The 21,982-nt window shown below is 41.2% G+C and overlaps 1 long non-coding RNA gene across 1 annotated transcript in view; it reads right to left on the bottom strand.

The window, feature by feature from the left end:
* The window catches only part of LOC144216224 (uncharacterized), an 89,556-nt gene that overhangs the window by 51,067 nt on the left and 16,507 nt on the right, over positions 1-21,982 (bottom strand). The window contains exon 2 of the long non-coding RNA XR_013330612.1: positions 15,301-15,381. This is a non-coding gene — a long non-coding RNA (uncharacterized LOC144216224). The remainder of the gene's footprint in view (positions 1-15,300; positions 15,382-21,982) is intronic.

Genomic DNA, 21,982 nt, shown 5'->3' on the forward strand with positions numbered 1-21,982 from the left:
GTTTTGGTGGCGTTTACCTTTCCTACTTTTCTTCTCTGAAACTGTGCATGACCAAATTCAATTATTATTTTTATTCTCACACTTGAACGGGTATAAATGCCCCTCCCACCACTACTTTGCCTACCCTCCACTCCCCTAATACATGCCTTCTCTCTTTTGTCTCCTTATTTTTCCCTCTCTTTGCTCTCTCTTACTCTTCTTCCTGAGGATCTCCTAAGCAGTGTTTACAGGTTGCCTGCCATGCACCGAAAATATCTCTCACCATAATCTCAGGCCTCTTCCTTCTATATACTTGTCATGGGCAGCCCGTGTAGAAACTGCCCAGTCCTGTTATTCTGGAATCCCTCTTCCCTGTTCATTCTTTCTCTAAAGATAAAGCAAGGAATTCTAATGCTGAGAACACATCTAACCAGAATGAACATGAAAACCAGCCAAAGAAAATGTCTCCATTTCCCCTTCTCATGTTTATGAGGAAATATACGATACGGGTCTACATCTGTGTTATCTCACTTAGTTCATGAGAGAAGGAGATTTGATTCTCTGCTACTTATTGTCTGGGTGATCTTGGACAAGTTACTTAACCAGATGCCTGAAATCCTTTCTGGAACAAGGCAGTGGTATAAACAAATAAATGATCTTGCTCAAACTTAATTTCCTAATTTAGAGGGAAGATAGCTTAGAGGTTAAAAGCACAGGCTCTGCACTTAAATATCCTTGAGTGGGAGTCTGGGACTTTCCATTGACTTGCAATAAGGCCTTAGTTTCCTCATTTGTGAAGTAGAGCCAATAATAACATCAACCTCATAAGGTTGTGGTAAGCACTGAGTGAGATAATGCATAGAAAGCTTTTAACACGGTGCCTGGAACTCCATATGATCACTGATGCTGGGTTTGGTTTTTTTTTTAATGTTTATTTATTTTTGAGGGGGGAGGGTAGGGACAGAGAGAAAGGGAGACACAGAACCTGAAGCAGCCTCCAGGCTCTGAACTGTCAGCACAGGGTCTGATGCAAGGCTCGAACCCACAAACCACAAGATCATGACCTGAGTGGAAGTTGGACGCTTAACTGACTTAGCAACCCAGATGCCCCTATGCTGTTATTTTTTTAAATATTTATTTATTTATTGGGAGAGCGCAAGCAGGGAGGGGCAGAGAGAAGGGGACAGAGGATCTGAAGCAGGCTTTGTGCTAACAGGCTGACAGCAGTGAACCCGATGTGGGGCTTGAACTCCTGAACTGGGAGATCATGACCTGAGCCAAAGTTGGTTAAGCCTGGGTGCTTAACCAACTGAGCTACCCAGGTGCCCCATATGCTATTATTTTTAATAAGGTATCATCATGACAAAATCTTGGAGGCTGTATCACAATGTTAAAAGTGAGATACCATTTTATGGAAATAATCTACTATGAAATAATAAGATATATATTAATAATTATATAATTAATATATATATTTATATGTAATATAATAATTATATGGCTCTGCCCTAGGTTCCTGGCACAGAACTCCTAACACTCTTGTAAATAGGGGATGGTAGAAGAATTTTTTGTTCTAACATATAGTCTTTGACCCTGGTTTCTGACACAGAGCTCCAAAGATCTTTGTAATTTCCTCCATGATAGGACTGTCTTTTGTTCTAATGAGATGACTCTTGGGCTTCTGGATAGGAGCTGGTCACCAGAGAGACCAAGCCATGATTCAAAGCTTGGAATTTTCAGCACCCCCTCCCAATTCTCCACTCCAGAGAAGATGCATCATGCCTATGTGATGAAGCCTCCACAAAAATCCTAAAAATAACAGGTTCATAGCTTGTAGGTAATTACTTTCATACGTAGCTCAAAAAGATAACAATCTGATCAACCCAAATTAACAACGATTTCTTAATATAAACAAATATTTAGCATTTAAATTTCCAATCTCTCAATCTCACAGTTCATGGGCTCAAGCCCCATGTCAGGCGCTGCGCTAACAGCTCAGAGCCTAGAGCCTGCTTCGGATTCTGTGTCTCCCTCTCTTTTTGCCACCCACACCACTTGCACTGTGTTTTTCTCTCTTTTTCTCAAAAAAAAAAAACATTAAAAACAATTAACTTTCCAATATCTCATAAATGTCATAATTTTACTTAATGTATGTGAATCAGGATCAAAATAATGACCACATATTGCAACATCCCATTATGTCTTTTAAATTTAAATTCCCTCACCATCCCATTTTCCTATTTCTTGCAATTTATTAGTTGAATAAACTGGGTTATTTGTCCTAAAATTTCCTATAATCTGGATTTTGCTGCCCCTGTCGGGCAATTTTACTTGGTTTTATTTTTTCCTGTATTTCCTATATATTGGCAATTGAATATCGATGCTCAATCAGATTCAAGTTTGATTTTCTTTTTTTTTAATCAACACTACTTTATGGGTGGTATTGAGTTCTCTCATTGGGAGGCACATAATCTCTGATTGTCTCTTTGGGATATTAACAGTCATTGATGCTCAATGACTAGATCCATTAATTTGTTAAGAATCTCGAAATGGGGATATTTTATTTCAAAGGTGCATTCATCATTTGTATCTGGATGTCCCATAAAGAGAAATTTTCCTCTACCTACCAAGTGGTTACCCAAGGATACAATTAGAAAAGAAAAAGCAGAATTGCATAATAAATACTTCAGTCATTTCCTTTACTTTCCAGTTTTTAAAACAGTGAGTTATTAAATTACTATTTAAAATTCAAGTAGGGATTTATTATGAAAAAAAGAACACTTTGGAATGTATAGTGTATAAGCATCAGAGTTTGTTTTATTTCTTAAAATTTTAATGACACACAAAAATAAAAGGCTAAGAATTCCAAGGTCAGCAGCTGTGTACAGCCCGAGAGAACATTCTGTCTACATAGGAGCACAAAGGAAGATTCTGGAGAGTTCTGGGAAAACTGTGGAAGTGGCATGTGCTAATATTTGTGATACACTGTTGATAGGTACATGACTGCATATTGAAATGCTTGGGAAAAATTGGATGGGTTCATGAACAAATAGGCAAATGAAAATACATGGCAATTTTTAACACAGGAAAAATAAAGATTATTGAAGAAAGGCAGTGTGGTTACAAATGCAATTTGGCTTGTCTGTCAATGGTATTTGCTTAGCCATAATAATGTAAACACAGCCTTCGGTAAAACAAAAAGTGTTGATATACTTATGCAGGGAACGCAGGAAAAAGGGAAATAGAAAGGTGGTATGAAGATACAAAACCCTCCTCTACCATGGTGGGGAGTCAGTAGATTTCATCTAGATCATTCGGTCAAGAAGTTACATAAAATCATATTATTTAGAAAGAGTAATAAATGTTAGGAAAAAACAGCTAAAAGAGTTGCAGTGATTGCCTCTGGGGAGTAGAACTGGGTGGTATATACAGATCTTGCAGGGGATTGATTTTTTATCAGAAATCTTTAGGCAACTTTCATACTATTATATACGTGTATTACATGTATAATAATAGAAATTAACATAAAAATAAAAGGATCAATTGCCCATGCAAGTTGAAAAATATAGAAAAAAAGAGCTGCAGAGTGAAGTTTACTCTCAGGGCAGAAAAAACACACAAAAATATTTCAGCTTGCATCCATTTATTTTTTTGTTTTTTAATGTTTTTTTTTAAATTTTTTTTTAATGTTTTTATTTATTTCTAGGAGAGAGAGAGAGAGAGACAGCGTGAGCAGGGGCGGGTCAGAGAGAGAGAGTCACAGACTGAAACAGGCTCCAGGCTCTGAGCTGGCAGTCAGCACAGAGCCCGACGCGGGGCTCGAACCCACGAACCGCGAGATCATGACCTAAGCGAAAGTCGGACCCTTAACCGACTAAGCCACCCAGGCGCCCCTTTCAGCTTGCATTTAATCTGTAGACTTAACAAAGATCTCTTTCACACACTCCCAGTAGCCTTCTATGCCTAAAAAGACTTTTCTCTACTTCCAGTACATTCTTAATCATAACCACTAGCTTGCACTTCAGTCTTTCACAGATTATCCAGTCACTTTAACCTTATGATCTCATGCCTAACTCTAAACCTGATTTCCAGCTGAATCCTCTTCTGGAAACGGCCTATCAGCTACATTGATCTCACAAGCAGTATGTGATCAAGCCTCAGTAAACACTACAAAGCCTGGGTAAACTTTCCTTGTTGGCAATACCATGAGCACACGGTCACACATTGTGGTCAGGTCTCCATGATCCCATGGGGAGAAGAGGACCAGAAGTTCTATGTTAGGACCCCTCTTCGACTCTGCCCGTGTGTCTCTGCCTTGACTGATTTTAATTTGTATTCTTTTGCTATAATAAAATTGCAATCATAAGTGTAGTACCTCCTGAGTTCAGCGTGTTGCTGTAGCAAATTATAGAATTGAGGGCGGTCATAGGAACCTCTGAACTGATAGCCAGCTAGTCTGAAGTGAGGATGGCCCTGGTTTTGAAGTCTGGGGTGGTCCAGAGCCGACAGCCAAGAAAGAATTCTTGAACACGTCTTTGGTGCAAAAAGGTGATTTTATTAAAGCAAGGGGACAGGACCCGGGGGCAGGAAGAGCAACACTGGGGGCGTGAGGGGTAACTCATTACATACCCTCAGATTGAGAGGGGGTCAGGGCTAGAGTAAGTCTCTAAGGAATTTTGGAAGCAAGGTTTCCTGGACCTCGAGGGACTAGCTGTTGCTAGGGAAACACCATTTATTACCATTTAGTAAAACCTCAGTCATGAGACCCTTCTGATGTATATCAGGGAGGCCATAAGCTTAGAGTATGATTGCCAGCATATATCTTGGAGGAGCTGAGATAAAAGGAATTTCCAAAGGAATTTTACTATGTTAAAGTAGACTTACAGGTTCCTCGAGGTTGGGATAATGTTAAGCTAAGGTTCTCTTTTGCCCCCTAGCAAAGTGTCATCATCCAGGCAGCTGAGATCCTAGAGGGAGGTCACTCCGCTGGGTTCAAGGACTTGTCAATGTGCTGCAGGCAGTAAGGGAATTTAATTTTTCATTTGCCTTAGTTACCCACATCACCATGGCAAGCATTTAAACACCTAGCCTTTGTTCTTGGGTAGACAGGATATCTAAGGAATATCACATACAATCATATCACATACCTGAGGTGGGTGCTGTCAGCCTACACTTTGCCCCCAGCTTGCCCCTCATCACTGGGAACCCACGAACTTGTGGCTGGTGGCTGGAGTGAGAGAAGGCATGTGGGGACTGTTCCCCAAAATGCACAGTTAGCTAAACTCATCGTAGTAGCTGAACAGTAGGGAGTTGCCAGCATGGGAAAGGCCATGAGGGAACTGCAAGTCCTTATGGGTGAGTATCAGACTCTGCTTACTTCCCTAGCCTGTGCTGCGGCGCTCTCCCCACACCTCCAGCCACTGGACCACCACCTCAGGTTCGGCATGTCTTCCCGCAGCCCCAGAGCTCAGAGACCGATCCAGTCCTTAGGCTGCAGGGATTTAAGGAGCACTGGCCCAGCACTCTGAGACTCCACACTAGCACTCTGTCAGAGCACGGGGAGAAACACTCAGCAGACCTGGTGCAGCCGCCAGGGTCTCGTTAGAAAGAAGACGACTAGGGCCTGGGTGGCTTCATCGATTAAGTGTTCAACTCTTCATCTCAGCTCAGGTCTTGATCTCAGGGTTGTGAGTTCAAGTCCCACGTTGGGCTCTGCACTGGGCATGGAGGAAAGGAAGGAATGAAGGAAGAAAGAGAGAAGGAGAATGGAGGGAAGGAAGGAAGAAAGAAGACAATTAAAGAAGGACTTATTACAAAGGAATTTCCTACAAAAGGGTGGTCCCAGGCAACCAAAGGGATATAGCAGTTGGTAGCCAAGAATAGTAGCCCTAGAGTCACAGACAGAAAGAGAGAAAATGGAAGAGGATTCTGTAAAGACAGCTGTTCTATGCCACAGCCAGTGGGAAGCAACCTCTTTTTTCTTCCCCCTTATCTGCAGGGCTCTCCAGTAACGGACTCAGCTGGAGCCAGGGGCAAGGGAGCCTGTTGACACGGCCCATGTAGGTCAGCCTATGGGGTGGAGAGGAACAGAAAGCAGATCTGGAAGGATAAATGGGAGCTTTTCAACACCTTCAAATCCACTCTCTGTACCTACCAGCTGTGTGATCTATAACATGCCACATAAACTCAGGTCCCTCTTTGATAAAACAGAGAGCTTTAGTAACCAAGGACCAAAAGGAAATAGTGCACATGAAGTATTTGCTGTAGCAAGGTCATAGCAGAGGCTCTGTGTCTGGCACACAGTAGTACGAAGTAGGATTGCTGCTCTGCCTCTGCCTTTTCGCCCAGTTCTCATACCTGGGCTTCTGACTTGCTTCTGAAACCCAGCTGCTCCCCGTACCCCATTCTGATCATGAGATTGAGGTTATTTTTATTGTGCCAGAGGCCCTATTATTCGCTTTATCCTACAGCCTCCCAGGAGTGACACCTTGCCACAGGCTTGTAGGTAACCATGGAAACCCGCTGCCTTCATCAGGTGACTAAAGGCAAATTGGCAACAGCCTGATGAAGTTGAAGGAGAGAGAAGCTGAAAACAAAGACTTTTAGGAGCCAGGTTAAGCAAAAACCGTGCTCCAGACTTAGGGTTGATCCCTAGAGAGAGCACGCAGCTCCACACGGGGGACTCCCTCCGTAAGTCACAGTGCACACAGGACACAGTGCACTCAGAGTGCAAGGCAGGGTTGGAGGCCCCTGTGCCACTGTCAGCTGACTTCCAGTGAGTTCTGCACAACCTGCAGGCTCTGCAGGAGCCATTTTGATTGAAAAGCTCTCGGTTTCAACCAACCTCCTCTGAGAACTTGGTTCAGGAAACCAGGACTAGATTGGCCAGAAGCAGATGGAACAGATCTACAATTTTATTATTATTTTATTTTATTTTTTGAAACATTTTAAAGTTTTTTATTTATTTTGAGAGAGAGAGAAAGAAAGAGCATGAGCAGGGGAAAGGCAGAGAGGGGGAGAGAGAGAATCCCAAGCAGGCGCCTCGCTGTCACCACAGAACCTGACGTGGGGCCCCACCCCACGAACTGCAAGATCATGACCTGAGCTGAAATCAAGAGTTGGATGCTTAACCGACCGAGGCACCTAGGTGCCCCCAGAGCCACAATTTTAGAGAAAGGGAGCACATTAGATTTTCAGGGCTGCTGTTACAAAGTACCACAAATTTCTGGTTTGACAGCAGAAATTTATTGTGTCACAATTATGGAAGCTTGAAGTCTGAGACCCAGGTGTCAGCTTTCTGAGGACTGTGAGGAAGATTCTGGGTCGTGCCTCTCTGCTAGTTTCGGGGGTTTTTCTGGCCTTTCTTTGGCATTCACTGGCTTCTAGAAGCATCACCCTGACCTCTGCCTTGACTTTAACATGACATACTCTGTGTGTGTGTGTGTGTGTGTGTGTGTGTCAAATTATCCCTTTTTGTAAGGAATGCAGTCATATTGAATTAGCCCCTCCCCCGTAATGGCCTCATCTTAACTAATGCATCTGCAAGGACCCTATTTCCAAATAAAATCGTATTTTAAGGTGTTAAAGCTTAGGACTTCAACATATGAATTTTGAACAGACACAGTTCAACCCATAACAGGGGGTAGAGGTGGGGAAAGTTTGTCCCATGACACCTGTCTTGGTTCTTAAATATTGACCCTTCTGGAATTTCTCACCACTGGGAAATTCCTTCCTATCCACAAGCCTTTGATATCCTGGGTTGTGCCTTTCGCCCTACAACCCTAGTCTTGCCCATCTACATGCTTCCCTTCTACCAACTAGCTCCGTCTGATCCTTGGGTATACATCTCTGTATCTCTAATCTTTCAGTATTTTTCTGTCTGCCTGGAAAACTTGAGGGTTTTCTTAGAACTGGCCTCACTTCAGGGGTGCAGTTAATCCAGGTCCCTGTTTCTTTAGCTATGCCCCAACCTCTGTAGGTACAGGGAGGCCAGCAATGTTTGAAGTTCATGAAAGTGAGGACATTTAGACCCAGACAGACAGAGTTCAGAGCCAAGTAGAAGAGTGCTTAGGTAAGCAGAGTTACAGTGTACCTTGGTAGATCTAAGGGTGTTTACCACTGGCCGCTTGAATGGATGGCCCAGGTCCACAGGCTGATTATGGCCACATGGAGGTCTGCAGATGGGTCCTACCCCAGAGTAAAGCAGGAATAATCTGGCAGTGGTTAGGAACATGAATTTTGTTCACTAAGCCTCAATTTCTGCATCCATAAGACCCATAAACAAAAGTTATGAGATTTTTACGGTGATTAAATGAATAATGGATAAACGGCCTTAACCCAGTGTCTGATAAAAACTAAGCAGTCAATACGTGTTTGCCATGGTGACCATGAGGGTCACTTACAGACATTTAACTGCTTCTACAAAGTTCCATGATGTTGACAACTAGTTTCTGAATAAGAGAGATTAGAACTGCTGCTCCTTTATTCTTGAAATAATTGACTCAAACAAAATTCTAGAAACTTCCTGGGGGGAAATGCTGGCTATTCTTTGAGGTATATTTCTACCCAGTAGTAGAGCTAGGTTGTGACCATTGATCCAGGAGAGAAGCTACCAATTTGTGATCTACTTAGATATTAGGTAGCTTTCTTGGCATGAGCAGGGAAAGAGTAAAAGGTTGGCATGAGCAGGGAAAGAGTAAAAGGTATCTTTTTCTTCCTCTCCAGGGAAAAGAGAAATTCTACGGGCTCCTGAGATTCCAACACTGGGCTAGAAGTAGATCCTGTGAGTGATGACAATTATCCTACACACTTCCTAACTTAGCTCAAAAATACCTACACTCTTTTTAACAGGATCAGGAGCACCTGATCATTTTGAAAAGATAATTTCCTCAGATGAGAAGCAAACTGCACAAGTAATCATTATGTGCATCCCCTCCTGCCCCTCCACGGTGTGATTTAATGTATTTTAGGAACTAAAGTTCAAAATGTGAGTTTCCTGTGTAGAGAAAAATAATCTGTCAGAAAGCATTTAGGAAAAGGCATAGCAGACAGATTAAATATATTCAAAGATCTGTCCTTGACCCTCTTTTCTGTTTTCCTTGACGATGTCATTCAAATTCCAGCTTGTGATGAAGGTCAGGTCTCTGCCTGCAGCTACAGCTGACAGTCTCTGGAGGGCTGGTTTCTAGTGCCTACTGGAAGATCTCCATTTCTAGTGCCTACTGGAAGATCTACTGACAGTGTCGTAAAAAGCAGTAGATCTCAGAGGGAAGTGATCATGTGTACTCTTCCAGCTGTGTGTGTGTGTGTGTGTGTTTCTGTATTTTTCTTGTGACACTGTCTTAGTTCATCCATTCAGGCTGGTAAAAACACCATGTACTGGGTGACTTAAATAACAAAATTTTATTTCTCATGATTCTGGAGGCTGGGAAGTTCAAGATCAAGATGCCAATAGATTCACGGTCTGGTGAGGCTGCTTCCTGGTCATAGATGGCCACCTTCTCACTGTGTCTTCAAATGGCAGAAGGAGTGGGAGAGCTCTTTGGGGTCCCTTTTATTAACCACTAATCCCTTTCATGAGAGCTCCATCCTCGTGACTGGATCATCTCTCAAAGACCCACCTCCTAATATCATCAAGTTGGGGGTCAGGATTTCAATATATGAGTTTTTGGACAACACAAACACTGAGTCCATAACGGACATTTACTGCTTTCTATGTTGTATTAATTTCTTTATATACATATCTTATCTCCCTTGTAAAATTTTCAACTCCTTTTAGATAAGATCTGTTTTTAATTCATTTATATTTTACAGTGTGCCTCTCAAACAGTGAGTGTTGGCTTTAGAGTTGGTTAATCCTGGCCATATATAGGATTTCAAGGACATTCCCAAAGAGGGCTATGATCTTCTCAGCTGACATAGTTTATACTTACTGGGGAAATGAAACAGGGATGATCTTTGAAAACACTTCCGCTAGTGAGTGGGCCAAGTGGCTTAAATCTCCCCACTATTTACTCAGTGTTAAGAGATACAACACCCCACAGAATTGTGCTCAGTTATAGAGAAGATTTCCTAGTAACCATATTTATTTATTTATTTTTATATTGAGAGTGAGAGAGTGTGTGAGCAGTGGAGGGGCAGAGAAAGAGAAAAAGAGTAAATCCCAAGCAGGCTCCTCCCCACTGTCAGTGCAGAACCCAACATGAAGCTTGATTGTACGAACCATGAGATCATTACCTGAGCTGAAATCAAGAGCCAGACACTTAACCGACTCAACCACCCAGGCATCCCTGAACATATTTTTTAAATATGTTCATTATGTTCAATATGACATTAATTATGTCATATTATTGTCAAATTAGTACCAGAGGTGGGAACATCATAAAATGGATATAGGATTGTTGCATGATTTTTTAATCTCAATACCCAGGATTCAATGTCTCACAGCTTTGAAGAATGAAGAGGTAGACACAGAATAAAATGAGCAGCAGGCAAAAGTTTATTAGAGTATAAGATTAGAAAGTAAGAATAGTATGAAAGCTCTCGAATGCCCCCAACTATAGGCAACAGTCTTTGTTTTATAGGGTGTTGGTCTGCCTCTCCTTCCCCCAATACTTCTCAGATTCTATCGTTATCAGCTTGATAACTCTAGGTGCTGGGTTGTCCACTCCTGATTGGCTTGACTCCACTGTGTGAGGAGTTAGAATATGGTCATACTGTCTCTCATAAACATAAGTTTACCATACTTTAGTTAGGTATTTTGATTGTCAAATTCCTAAAAGGAACCTGAGGGGGAGTAGGTAGTGTCTGTTCCATTCTTAAGAGGAGCCTTACGCTCCAGGGGGTTTGCTGTGGTCAAACCCTCCCAACATTGTTCCAAAATGTGTGTTTTTTCCGATCCAGGGACCTCAGGTCCTAACCTTTCCCTCTTTGCCTATCTTCTCTTCTCTTTTCCCTATCATAGGATGAGAATTTCATTAAATACTAAGCAAAACAACATCTAAGTGTTTGAAAATAGACTATCCATGTGGATTATTGGAATAGTAGTTGGAGAGTAAGAACCTAGTATTTTTTTCTTGTGCCCAGGGAAATGCAGAATAAATAATAATAATGAGAAAGAGGAGGATAAGGAGAAGAAATGTTTACCAAGAGACTGGACGGGGTGCCTGGGTGGCTCAATCAGTTAGGGATCGGACTCTTGATTTCAGCTCAGGTCATGATCTCCTGGTTTGTGAGTTCAAGCCCTATGTTGTACTCTCTGCTGACAGCAGGGAGCCTGCTTGGGATCCTCTCTCTCCCTTTCTCCCTGCCTCTCTCTCTGTCTCTCTCTCTCCAAAAATTAAGTAAATGAACTTAAAAGAAAAAAAGAAATTTGAATGTGCTGGGTACCTCAGGTACATTATCTCATTAATCCAGTGGGGTAGGTAATATTATTTTCATTACACAGGTCACTAAATAGAAGTCATGCAGAGTATAAGCCATGGAGCTGGGATGAAACCTGGTCCCGTCAATTTCCAGAATCCAAGTCTTTTTTATTGCTGTTTTTTTGATTATGTGAACATTATGTCTAAACAACAATAAAGATTTTAAAAGAAAATAAACAAACTTGTAAATGGTGAATATCTTATGGTAAAGACTTCTTTGTACTTTTTGTAGATCTGTTTAGAAATTTTTTGCTTGAATCAACTCTACGTTTGGTTAAATACTCATAACTGTAATATATGCAGTTTTCAGTGAATTTTCCCAGATAATCAACTATGAGATTTGATGGCATATCTCATGATTCTCAATCCTACCCCCATCCACCCCCATTCCAGAAGTCCTAGAAATGGCTGGGATTTAGAACAGAAATTCCTACCATTGAATTCTGTGGCATGCTGCCTACGTACATTTCCCTGCTTCAGGACAGAAGCCCCATTTTCCCACCTGCTAGGAGAGCTGGTTGACAGCTCTCAGATGAACATCTTTCCAAGAATTGCCCTTCCTCAACTGAAAAAGGCTGCCTTCCTGGGGTCATGCCCTTCTCCCCAGTGGCATCCACTGCTGATGACTGGTCAATGATGGGGGAGATGGTGAGAGAGAACCCAAGTTTTTAGAAGCCTCGTGAGCAAACTGTGCTGGGGGATGGGCTCTGGGTTCCAAAGAAGCTCAAGATGCCAGAACAAGTCAAACTCTGTCCTCTTAGTGGCCCAGACATTATGGCCCCCTTGTTAATCCTTCCCGCAAATAAACACTGCACCCAGGAGCGTGGAAGCCAGGTGTGGGGTCACCACCGAGGCTGAGAAGGAAGAAGAGGACCTCACTGAGTTTAAAGAGTTAGGTGGATCCTGGTTACAGTTGTTTGCCTTCTCCTCTTGCTGGAGGAACAGCAGCTGCCGGCAGAGCTATTTTATGATGTGTGGCTGTTTGCCAGGAACAGTACTATTTAGCCATTACAACGCAAAACAACAGTTTTACAGGATGTTTGAGGCTTTGTTTTTATTGTGGCTTTCTTACTAAGTGCCAGACACTGCGCCAAAGTTCATACGTGCACTATCTCATTTAATCTTTACAATAGCCCTTTGATACCAGGGTTGCATTAACTGATTAAAAAAAACTGAAGCTTAGAGAGATTAGGGAACTGCCCCTGGAATTCACCATAATAAAGACCATCTAGCAAGCAGAAGCCAGGTCTGTCAGGAATTTCAGAGTTTTGACTGCTGTTCTGCACTGACTCCCCATGATGTAGCTCACTGTAATCATTGTCCAAAGACCTCATGTGACAAGCTGAGAACGATCCAGCTACCATCTTCCTATCAACAGCAGTGCCTAGCCATGTGTTTTGTACATAGAAACTGAATTGAATTAAATGGTGCTGACAGATCTCCTTAATATTAGACAATAATGTGATAGACCACAAGCATATCAAAAAAGGCAGAGTTGACTTTTTATTCACACCGTAGAAAAGAACTGAAGTCCCATCCTGATTCATCCGAATCTTCTGTTACCTGTAACAAAGCAGGCCTCGCAAAATCAGATCCCAAGGCGATGTGTTTTTCTAGAACTAAAAGTTCAAGCAAGTGAAATGCTGTCACTGCCCTTTGAGATAAGTGATGAGGTGGGCACATCTACCCGTGTGCTGCCTGCTTTGGCTCCCCGCTGGGTCCCCAGGTGCTGACACAGTTCCTGGCACATAGGAGCCTCTGGATAAATCTGTATTGAAGGCCAATGTGCTGTTCTGAGTGAAGTCCCAGGGTACTGGGACCGGAAAAAGAATTCACCTTTATCGAACACCCACTGAGTATCAGTACTATGCTAAGTGTTGGGGGTACAGGGTGGCTTCAGTACAGCTACAAAATTTGTAGGGTCCAGTGCCAGACGGAAATGAGGGGTGCCTGCACCTTGTTCGGAAATTAAGAATTTCAAGATGGTGACAGCAGAGCATTGAACCAAATGCAGGGCTATTCTGAGTATGGGGTCTTGTGTGGCTGCATAGGCTAAATGTCCAGGAAACTGACCCTCGGTGAATGAGAAAGTTTCTGTTATCAAAGATTCTCAGCTCAGTAGTCAAGCAAAAGGCATACACAATGATGATTTGGTGTGATACAAACTGTGAGTATCACACTTTGGGGACAGGGTATGAGTGTTATGAGAGTAAAGACTCATTTAGACCTCACACAGGTATTATAATCTCCTTTTTTAAAAAAAAAAACTAAACTATTTTTACTGTATTGCCTGTGTAATGGATTTATTGAGGTATCACTCACATATCATACAATTTGATCCACCCATTTAAAGTATACAGTTCAATTGTTTTTAGTATATTGATAGAAATGTGTAACCGTCACCACAATCAATTTTAGAACATTTTCATGCCTCCAAAAAGAAGCTCTATCCCATTAGCACTTCCCAGTTTCCTCCACTCCCCCCAACCCTAGGTAAACACAAATTTTATTTCTGTCTCTATAGATCTGCCTATTCCTAAGAGTGGAATTGCTGTTTATATGGTAATTCTGTGTCACGGTGTTTTATTAAATAACAGCTTTATTATATGTAATTCATATGCCATGCAGTTTACCCTCTTAAAATGTACAGTTCAGTCATTTTTTGTATATTTATAGAGCTATACAATTACAACTATCTAAAGCTAGAACATTCTCATCACCCCAAAAAGAAATCTCATACCCCTTAGTGGTCATTCCCTATTTCCCCCTCCCTGCAGGCCATGGCAGCCACTAATCTGCCTTCTGTCTGTACGGATTTGCCTATTCTGGAAATTTTATATAAACAGAATCATCATGTAATATATGGTGTCTGTGTCTGCCTTCTTTTACTTAGCATAATATTTTCAAGGCTCATTCATTTTGCAGCACATGTATAATCTCCTATTTATAGATACAAGACTCTGGGAAGCTAAATGATTTGCTCAGGGTCACACAAATGGAAAGTACCAATATCAGGGTGACCAACCATGCCAGTTTACCCAGGACTGTCTCAGTTTTAGCAGTGAATGTCCCATTCTCGGGAAATCCCTTAGTCCCAGTCAAACCAGGACAGGTGATCACCCATGGTGGGATTCAGCCTAGTCTGCCTGCAGTACAATTGACATAGCTTTGTGTGACCAAAGAGCTGCAGTACTCTTCAGGTGAAACCAAACCAGCGTATCCTACAACACTGTAGAAAATTCGGACATTATCTCAATGTCCCTTCAGTTAATCTTTGTGCTTCTTTCACTTATTTATCGAAGTCTCCACTTTAATATTCCCCAACTTCCCCCCCCACCTCTCCTCCACTATTTTTTTCATAGCACTACACAATTTACTTACTTAATACTTACTCATTACTTACCTATTATTATTACTTACTTATTATTATTGTTTCTGTGTTTCTGTCTGTCTGCACCACTACCTTCCCTGAATATAAGCTCCATGGGAACAGGAGATTGCTATTTTGTTCATTTAACTATCCCAGTTGCCTAAAATAGTGTTTGGCTTGTAGCACTGCTAAACATTTTTTTACTGAATAATCCTTATCTGACACCTAGACCTTGCATTAGGATGTCTAGCTAGCCAATTTTAATATCTACTAGAAGGTGACTATGACAATTGGTCATGATAATACTCTTAAAATTCCAAGGTATAATATGAAATCCAAGACTTTCTCTCTCTGTGTCTCTTTCTCTCTCTCTTTTTGAAGTTTTAAACCTCCAAAGAAGTTGAAAGAAGAGCTGAATAAACATTCTAAATCATTTATATAGATTTACTACTTATTAACATTTTGCCACAATTGCCTCTACATGTGCACATGCATTCACACGTACGCACGCACGCACACTATACTTACTCAGTAGAGCACACAATTCTTGATCTTGGGATTGTAAGATTGAGCCTCATGTTGGGTGTAGAGATTACTTAAAAATGAAATCTTTAAAAAAAAGAAAGTAGGATGAAGTTGTATAAACCCTAAATGCCTAAAATATGGATCTTCTCGAAAAAGGACATTCTACTAAATAACCACAATACCACTACTATCACTTCAGAAAATTAACATTAACTCAATAATACAATGTAATATAATATATGTCTATACTCAAATTTCTCCAGTGGTCTTAAAAACGTCTTTTATAAGCATGTTTTTTTCCTCCTCTAATGCAGATTTACACAGTGCATTTGATTGTTATCTGCTTACTCCTGTTAATCTAGAAAAATCTCTGCCTTTAGGTGGTTTCCATGACATTGAACTTTTTTAAAGAATATGAGCTAGTTGTCTCACAAATCTTTCCCAAATGCTGGATTTTCCTATTTCCTTATGTTTAGATTCAGACAAGAATTCTGCAGAGGGGGTGTTGTGTACCTCTTACTGCCTAAGATCAGAAGCTGCACATTGTCTAACCACTAGTGATGCCAAAGTTCGACCACTTGGTTAAGATGATGTCTACCAGATCGTGCAATGGTAAAACTACATTTTCCTTTTGGAATTATTAACTAATCTCTGAGATGCTTCTTTGAAGCCATGTGATTATCTTGTTCACCAACATCCTTTCACTCAATAGCTTTAGCATCTGTTAATGATGGTACCCTGACACAATTCTTACACTGGCAGTTGCAAACTCTAATATTCATCTACATTTACTAGCTGGCATACTGTTAAATCACTGTGAACACAAATTTTTCTACATTTCATTTAATGTGTTATAATCCATTGCCAGCATGAATTTTTTTTTTACCTTTTTAAATTTATTTATTTTGAGGGAGAGTAAGAGTAGGGAGGGGCAGACAGAGAAGGAGAGGAAGAGAATCCCAAGCAAGCTCTGTGCTGTCAGCATAGAGCCCAACACAGGACTCGAACTCACGAACAGTGAGAACATGACCTGAGCTGAGATCAAGAGACAGACACTTGGGGCACCCAGGTGATTCAGTCGGTTAAGCATCTGACTCTTGGGTTTAGTGCAGGTCATGATCTCACAGTTTGTAGGTTCAAGCCCCGCATCAGACTCCACAGTGACAGCACGGAGCTTGCTTGGGATTCTCTCTCCCTCTCTCTGCCCCTTCCTTGCTCGCTCTCTCACTCTCTCTCTCTCTCTCAAAATAAATAAATAAACATTAAAAAACAGAGTTAAATGGTTAACTGACTGAGCCATCTAGGCACCCTTACCATCATTAATTTTTTGATGCCCAAATTGCCCCCAAATTTGGCAACTGGGTGCTCATAAAACCCAAGCTTTATAATATTAGCTAATGCATATGTCACAAAATATAATGATTTGGGGGCCACTAAATGCTAAAAAGTAGACCATATTCATATATTATTAAATGCTTTCTGAATAGTTTGTTGGCACAAAGTGTTTGCTACCTAAAACAAGTTCAGAAAGAATTTGTTGACAATACCTTTGATATTCATAGAAGCTATGTTATAGAACATTTTCTTTAACCCAACCCAACCTTTCAAAGTGGCATATGAAGAGTTGGAAAATTAATACAACTGCTTTGGGTGCTGGAAACTTCATTTCCTGAGCAATGTTGATGGAGTATGAGAATAGAAGGAAACTCTAAGTAGCACCCAGACAGATAGAACTCGGTCGGATTGCAAGACAGACAATGGCTTTACCCCTTGGGGACTATATTTCTTCTCATGTGGTAAAAAAGCCAAGGTGGTCAGTCCAGGACTAATGAAGCTGCTCATCATCAAGACTTCCTCCTTCTTTCTATTCCACCATCCTTGGTCTGTCACTTTTGTCCCATGTTAAAAGATGATCACTGAACATCTAGGGTGTTGCATTTGTATACTAGGTCAGGAAGAAGGAAGGGATAAGAGGCCAAACTGAATGAAGAAACGTTCTCAGAAGCCCCAACCAGACACTTGCGTTTATATCTTGTTGCCCAGAATTGGAACAAATGGTCCCCTTCCCTGCAAGGGAGTCTACAGTAGATGAAGGTGGAGAAGGAAGCTACAAATAGCTTTTGGTACTCAACACACACTATCTACAGGCATGTAAATAACAAGGCATCTTTAGTTAGTATATCATAAAAGTGACGTCTAAAGATGTTTACATGGCCAGAGTCTGTTGCCTTCCATTCATAAAGCAAAAATGTTTCATTATTTTTTTAAATTTACATCTAAGTTAGTTAGCATATAGTGGAATAATGAGTTCAGGAGTAGAATCCAGTGATTCATCCCTTGCATATAACACCCAGTGCTCATCCCAACAAGTGTCTTCCTTAACGGCCCTTACCCATTTAGCCTATGATCCCACCCACAACTCCTCCAGCAACTCTGTTTGTTCTCTATATTTAAGAGTCTCTTATGTTTTGTCCCCCTCCATGTTTTTATGTTATTTTTGCTTCCTTTCCCTTATGTTCATCTGTTTTGTATCTTAAACTTCACATATAAGTGAAGTCATGATATTTGTCTTCCTCTGACTAATTTCACTTAGCATAATACACTCTAATTCCATCCACGTTGTTGCAAATGGCAAGATTTCATTCTTTTTGATTGCTGAGTAACACAACACTCCATTGTGAGTGTGTGTGTGTGTGTGTGTGTGTACCACATCTTATTTACCTATTCATCTGTCTGTGGACATTTGGACTCTTACCATACTTTGGCTACTGTTGATGGTGCTGCTATAAACATTGGGGCGCTTGTGCCCCTTTTGAAACAGCATACCTGTAGCCCTTGGATAAATACCTAGTAGTGCAATTGCTGGGTCATAGCATAGTTCTATTTTTAATTTTTTGAGGAGCCTACATACTGTTTTCCAGAGTGGCTGCACCAGTGTGCATTCCCACCAGCGGTGCAAAAGAGATCCTCTTTCTCTGCCTCCTCGCCAACATCTGTTGTTGCCTGAGTTGTTCATTTTCGCCATTCTGACTGGTGTGAGGTAGTATCTCATTGTGGTTTTGACTTGTATTTCCTTGATGAGTGATGTTGAGCATTTTTTCATGTGTCTGTTAGCCATCTGAATGTCTTCTTTGGAATAGTGTCCATTCATGTCTTTTGCCCATTTCTTCCCTGGATTCTTTGTTTTTTGGGGTGTTGAGTTTGATAAGTTCTTTATAGATTTTAGAAACTAAGCCTTTATCTGATATGTCATTTGCAAATATCTGCTCCATTCCATTGGGTGCCTTTTAGTTTTGCTGATTGTTTCCTTTGCCGTGCAGAAGGCTTTTATCTTGATGAGGTCCCAATAGTTCACTTTTGCTTTTGTTTCCCTTGTTTCTGGAGACATGTTGAGTAAGAAGTTGCTGCGGTCGAGGTCAAAGAAGTTTTAAAGCAAAAAAATATTTTGAGCATCTTCTATGTACTATTACTTTTTTGAGAATGAATATAAAGAAAAAGGCAATCTATTGCTTCACTTGTTCTCTTTATAACATCTTTTTGAAAGTTCCAAGTAGCAGTCTCAGCACTCAGGGGACAAGCAGGTGTGTTCAGCTTTATGTTGCCTCTTCATATCAGTTTCAAACCCAATCAAAACAGGAATTGAATCACTCCATTGAGATAACTAGCTCAGTCAACTATTCAGTGTTCTGTTATGTAAACGGCTCTCTTTCTGAAAAATTACCCTAGATGAAATTCGTATTCAGACAGTCTTGCCAAACTAGCTTCAGTAGCTCGGTTGGACCAGCATTATTTGCAATGTTTATAGCAAGTTTTATATGTTTATAGGGTAAATATGATAATTTGTATTATACTAAATGATAATAGAGATCAATCTGGGGTAATCTACTTACGAATACAACTTAAAAATCCTAGCACTATCACCCTAATTTCTTGTCTGAATAGGCAAAGCATAAACATGTAGATTCCCTTAAGAAAACTGTTGCATTAGACTTCAAATTTGCTCAGATTTTCTAGGTCAGAGATAGGCATGCTATATAGCCCTTGGGCCGAATGTGGACTGCCTGTTGTAAATAAAGTTTTATTGGAACACAGCCATACCCATGTGTTTACGTAGTGTCTAAGGCTGCTTTTTAACTACAAATGGCAGAGCTGAGTAGTTGTGATAGAGTAGTTGTGTTTGGCCCTTAAAGCCTAAAATATTTGCTATCTGTCCCTTTACAGAAAAAGTTTTATTTATCATGACTTATATTAGCATATATTAGATACTCAAAAAATTCTTCTTGATTTATTGAATGAATATATTAAAGGCTTTTTAGTCAGATATGATAAGTCAACAAACCAACAAATCTAAACACAAAGCATTTTATACTTCCCCAATTTATCTGATATTTGCTTGTTTGATGGTAGTTTGCTATTGTTGACAGACCATATGCCTCACAAGGAACATTTTAATGCTTTGAGATTCCAGAATGCAAACTGCTCGAGGTCCAAGTTTTCAACGAGTTGATCTTTGGGCTAAATATGTCTCATTGACATGTTTTATTTGGCCCACACAATGTTACTGTTGTTTGCTTTTAAAGTAGCATTAGCTGCCAACATTTAAAAATAAGGAACCTTCACATAATAATCTAAATCTCCAGCTTCTCTTGAAGATTTGGAAGATCGGGCAGACAATGTAGGATACACAACTTGGTTCGGGCCATAACCACCTGGGGCTGAGTAGCTGTTGCCTCCCCAGATGGGGTAAATGCTCTCCAGTTCACCACAGTCCCAACCACTCACTACAGTCTTACCCATGGCTTGTCCCAGCTAGGTACCTTATCTGCCTGAACCTTCTGTAGACATTTGTACTTAAGATCATTACTCTAGGAGTATCATTTGCTACAAAGCCCTTGAACTATCACACAAGTTCACAGGTATACATTTGCTTCATTCTCGTGGATTGAAAATAGACTGGTACATCTGAAGACAAAACAGGAAAGAATGACAATGCTATTAAGTCCATTACCTTCATTCCAACTAGAACACAACTTCATTCCACGCCCTCTTTCCTTTTTCAAACAAGCCTGAGGACTCAACCTGCTTCCCTTCCAGCTATTCAGCTCCTTCCACCCACTCCATCCCCTGGAGTTGTTTACCTCAACCCCTGGAGTGCTGTCTCCCCAGTCCCCTGCTTCCTTGCTGCCCTTGAACACAAACACCTTGGCCCTTTTTGTTTTTAGAGTTGTACTGTTAATCATTACAGGGAAACAGACAGGAAATAACAAGGAGGAAATTACAAGTTAAAAAAAAAAACACCTTATAGTCATAGTCCCTGTTCCCTTGATGAGGTGGCACCTGGAAGTCTCCTATTTTTATTCTCTCCTATTAGGTTTGCATCACTGGTATGTTATATTTTTTTACAAAGGGCCTAGAGATTCTATATATCCAAATGCTGCTGAAGAATCGCCTTGATGGAACTGGAACCATTAGGTGGCAGCACAGGGCATATCTTTTCAAGTCTTTCTATATCAGGCTGGTGGATGTGAGGCACCAAATTGTCTAGGAAAGGATAACTTAGTACCAGATCAGGGCAGACACTTGGGCTGAAGCCAGCAAGAGGATAAGAGCCCGCTAAAGGGCTCCCAGTGGGCTCGCAGTCACATTGTGCGGTCAGGTAGCCAACTGGGGACTTCTTGTCTCCTCTGTGGCTTTCCCTGATGTGTTGGTTAGAATCACAGATGATCTCCAACACATTGGAGATGATAAGAACCTTCAAGTCTGACACTTTGATTTTATAGACCGAGGCTTGACTGTTCTCCTCTTGCCCCTAGGCCATGAGACCAGTCAGACGTTTTTGCAGGTTCGCTAGACCCTTCTGGTCTGTCCCTCCTGGTTAAAAGTCTGCTTTCATATAGTTAAAGACTAATTTTCCTAGTTTCAAAGGTGAAACTAACATGGGGTTCTTTGCCTCTGAGAGAGCAGGACTTTTTTAAGAAACAGAGACTTTACTGGACCCAGGTAAACAAAAGTAAGGTTTGACTGTGTCTCCACTGACCTAACCCATCTAGGAGAAAAGTGAGGGCCCCTTATCCGGAAGGGGAGTTATGGCTCTCAACACTCTGAGCAGGCTAGTGTGTGCTCACCTTTCTGGGACCAGCTAGTATCAATGTGGCTCCTAACAAGGGTGGCTTAGCATATCAGGGCTAGGCCGTGCGCATCCAAATAATTCACCAATCCTCTCAAATTACATTAGTGAAACCACTCATACTCCTAGAATTGAAACACAGATTCAAACAATTGTATTATAACAAAATTGTGTCCTTAGGCTTCAATTAGCTAAGAGGACTGTCTCATGATCAAAGGGGAAGAGGTCTTACTTTAAGATAGCATTTGCTTGAAGGGATCAGGCCACAGAAGAGGAATTTTGTTGAGAACTACCACCACCACTATAGTCTTACCTGCTTGTGTTGAGGCACATTCTGGGTGTTATAGAGTCTTGCTACTCAAGTTGTGGTCTTCTGACCAGCAGCAATACCTGGGAGCTGGTTAGAAATACAGATTCTCATGTGGTGCTTGGGTGGCCCAGTTGGTTGAGCATTCAACTTTGGCTCAGGTCATGATTTTACGGTTCATGGGTTCCAGCTCCACATTGGGCTCTATACCAACAGCTCAGGGGCTGGAGGCTGCTTCACATTCTGGTTTC

This window comes from Crocuta crocuta, unplaced genomic scaffold, assembly GCF_008692635.1.
Source record: "Crocuta crocuta isolate KB4526 unplaced genomic scaffold, BGI_CrCroc_1.0 scaffold333, whole genome shotgun sequence".
Classification (NCBI taxonomy): Eukaryota; Metazoa; Chordata; class Mammalia; order Carnivora; family Hyaenidae; genus Crocuta; species Crocuta crocuta.